The following is a 3,761-nucleotide window of genomic DNA, read 5'->3' on the forward strand; positions in this document are numbered from 1 at the left end:
AATCAACATCAGCCTTCTTCCTTTCCTACCCTTCCTTTCTAGCTTTACTGAGGTTTCCCCTCCATTATCTGGAGTCCCTCTGGTATCCCTAATACTCCCTAGCTTGGACGTATTAGAGAAAACATATGTCCCTTCTCTTTCTGTGCTTGGCTGATCTCACTTAACATAATGTTCTCCAGGTCTTTCCATCTTCTTGCACATGACATGATTTCATTGTTCTTTATTGCTGAGTAGAATTCCATTGTGTGTATTTCCCATGATTTTGCAATCCATTTATCTGTTGATGGAGACTGCTGGAGAAAAGACAGCCTTTTCAACAAATGGTGCTGGGAGAACTGGCTATCCATTTGTAGAAAGATGGAACTAAATCTTTACCTCTCATCATGCACAGGAATCAACTTGAGATGGATCAAAGACTTGGAAACTTGGAAATTAGACCAGAGATTGTGAAGGTATTAGAGGAGGGCATAGGCTCAACACTCCAACATACAGGCACAGGAAGTAACTTTCTCAACAAGACCTCCAAAGCATAGGAAATTGAAACAAAAATTAACAAGTGGGATGGCATCAAACTAAAAAGTTTCTGCTTATCAAAGGAAACTGTCAAGAACCTAAAGAGAAAGCCTACAGAATGGAAGAAGATCTTTACCAGCCACCACTCTGATAGAGGACTAATATCCAGAATATACAAATTGCTCAAAAGACTACACTAGCAAAACAAATAGCCCAGTTAAGAAATGGGCAACTGAATTGAATAGATACTTCACAAAAGAAGATATACAAATGGCCAATAGATGAAAAAATGTTCAACATCATTAGCCATCAGGGAGATGCAAATCAAAAGTATACTGAGATTCTATCTAACCTCAATCAGAGTGGCAAGTATGAAGAAGTCAAATAACAACAAATGCTGGTGAGGATGTGGGGGAAGAGGAACTATTTTACACTTGGTGGGAGTGCAAACTAGTTCAGCCACTATGAAGATCAGTGTGGAGATTCCTTAGAAAACTTGGAATGGATCCACCATATGATACAGCTATACCACTCTTTGGTATCTTTCCAAAGGGCTTGAAAACAGAGAATTACAGTAACATATGCATACTCATGTTCATAGCAGCACAATTTGTAATAGCCAAAATATGAAACAAATGTAGGTCTTCATCAACAGATCAATGGATTACAAAATTATGGGAAATGCAATGGAATTCTACTCATCAATAAAGAACAATGTCATTTAATTTTTTGACAGGAAGATCACAGGTTTGAGGCCATGCAGTAACCTACTGAGACTTTGTTTCAAATTAAAAAGGGCTGAGGGTGAACTCAGGGTAGAATGCCCCTGGGTTCAATCCCCAGAACCAAATAAATTGTAGTATTTTGATATGTACTGTTTTGTCACTAATTTATGTTCACTTAATAGATTATTAATGCATATTCAAGTCAGTAAAATATTATTTATAGCATAGCATCATTTGAAATGTGCATCTAATATTCTGACATGGATTTACCATAATTAATTTAGCTATCATGTTAATTGTTGAAAATGTATGCCTTTCTAATAATTTTGAATGAATTTGTAGCAAAAAAATTAAAAAGTTAGCTTCTGGATTTGGACAAAATGGCAGAATTAGAGGCAAGATGGCAGGGTGGCACCCACAGCTGCAAGAAAAGTGATTTTTGGAAGAACATCCCAGAAGAGATCAGAAAGTAGACTGCTCCTGCCACACATGCTCAGGAATTCTTAACAACATACTCTGTAAGAAAAATGCTTGGGGCGCATCGGAGGGAGCCCAGCATGGCGGGGCTGGGATGCTCAGCTGCGCGTCATGGGGGGCCTCAGCGCTCCTCTACACCATGCTAGGGGCCATGGTGTGCTCGGAACAGCAGATCCTGCTCTCCATGGTGAAGCTGTGGGTCTCCGCTCTTGGTGGGTAGATAAAATCCATTGCTGCTAAGTACTTGGGCTCCTAGCTTCTGCAAAAAACATGTACTGTTTTCTTTTATTAAAAAATATTGAAGAAAAAATGGGAAACTCCAGAGATGTGCTGCTCACAGTGTCAGGGACAGGGCCTGTTACACAGTGAGGCCGAGACCAGGGTGGGGGGTGCTGCTCCACAGCAAAGGGCTGGTAGGTCCCTGCAACCATGCTGTCAGGAAGCACTTGATGCTTTCACTGCTTCTCCTCAACTCTCAGCAGATTCCCAGATCCAAGTGGCCTCTATTAAAAAAATTGGTTGTAGCCGGGCGTGGTGGTGCACACTTGTAATCCCCGCGCTTGGGAGGCAGAGACAGGAGGATCGCACAGGTTCGAAGCCAGTGCTGGCTTAGGAGACCCTGTTTCCAAATAAAAATGTAAAAATAGGTCTGGGAGTGTAGCCCAGAGGTAGAAGGGCTTCCAGGAACCCCAGTACCACCACCAAAAAAAAATAAGATTGGTTGTGAGTGGATCATCTAATCAGAGTTACTCACCTTATGGCTTTCAGGATTACACTAAGTGGGAATCAGTGCTGAAAATAAAAGAAGGACTTCTAAGACAAAAATAAATTGTAATTGATCAGATGTGGAGAAGTAGAAACTCTACTACATTGTTGGCAGGATTGCAAGTTAGTGCAACCACTTTGGAAAACAGTATGGAGGATCCTCAGAAGAATGAATACAAACTTATCATATGATCCAGCAATACCACTTCTGAGTATCTACCCAAAAGAATGAAAACCAAACTACCAAACGAATGCATGAATGTCTATGTTCATAGCTGCACAATTCATCATTGCCAAACTATGGAACCAGCCAAGGTGTCCATCAACAGATGAGTGGATTACAAAACTGTAGGATATGTACACAATGGAATTTTACCCAGTCATAAAGGAGAACAAAATTATGTCATTTACAGGGAAATGTATGGAACTGGAAAACACTATGCTAAGTGAGATTAGTTAATCACAAAAAGAAAGAAATCAAATGTTCTTCTATTATGTGGAAGCAAGGGAGAAAATGGGTCATAGGAGGAACTGTAGATGAAGGAGAAACTAGAGATGAGCAAATAAGGCGACCTAACTGAGGGGGGATCCTTAATGTACATGGTGTACATTAACAAGCATATCAAAGTGAATCACTAAGCCAAACATGGGAAGGAGCGTGGAGGGAGGGGATGGGGTGGAACTGGGGAAGGGCGAAATGAGTGATGTGTGCATGTGTGCCTCTACCATCTTGTACTCCATTAAGATGTATGACTACAATGCACCAATAACAATTTTAAAAATAAAATAATAAAAATAAAAATATTGAATCATATGCTTAAAATAAGTGACATTTATGACATTATGGCAGTGAACTTCATGATAGCTCAAGAGCTGTTTAAAACATTTAAACAAAGCCTGTTGTGGAAGCATATGCCTATAGTTCCAACCAGGCAGGAGGCTGAGGCAAGAGGATCTCCAATTTGACGTCAGCCTGATTGTCAAAAATTAAAATATGGTGAAAAATAAGCTGTTCTCAAGATCAAAATAAGTGATACGATAACAAAAACAAAGAAAACTGATTGAATTTTAGTTCATCAAAATGTACAAAAATATTTCTGCATGTGTTCTTCCAATAATTCTGTGTTCCTTCAAAATATTCAATGTACCATAAAATAGTTTTATTGCCTTTTAATGTGTATGACTATATTTCTTATCTTTCAGAAAAAGTTTACATTTTGAAAATTGTTTTTGAATAAACTTATGAGTTTACAAGGAAAAAAGTTAGCTTCTAAATAAAAA

This window comes from Muscardinus avellanarius (genome assembly GCF_963383645.1).
Source record: "Muscardinus avellanarius genome assembly, chromosome: 9".
Taxonomy (NCBI): domain Eukaryota; kingdom Metazoa; phylum Chordata; class Mammalia; order Rodentia; family Gliridae; genus Muscardinus; species Muscardinus avellanarius.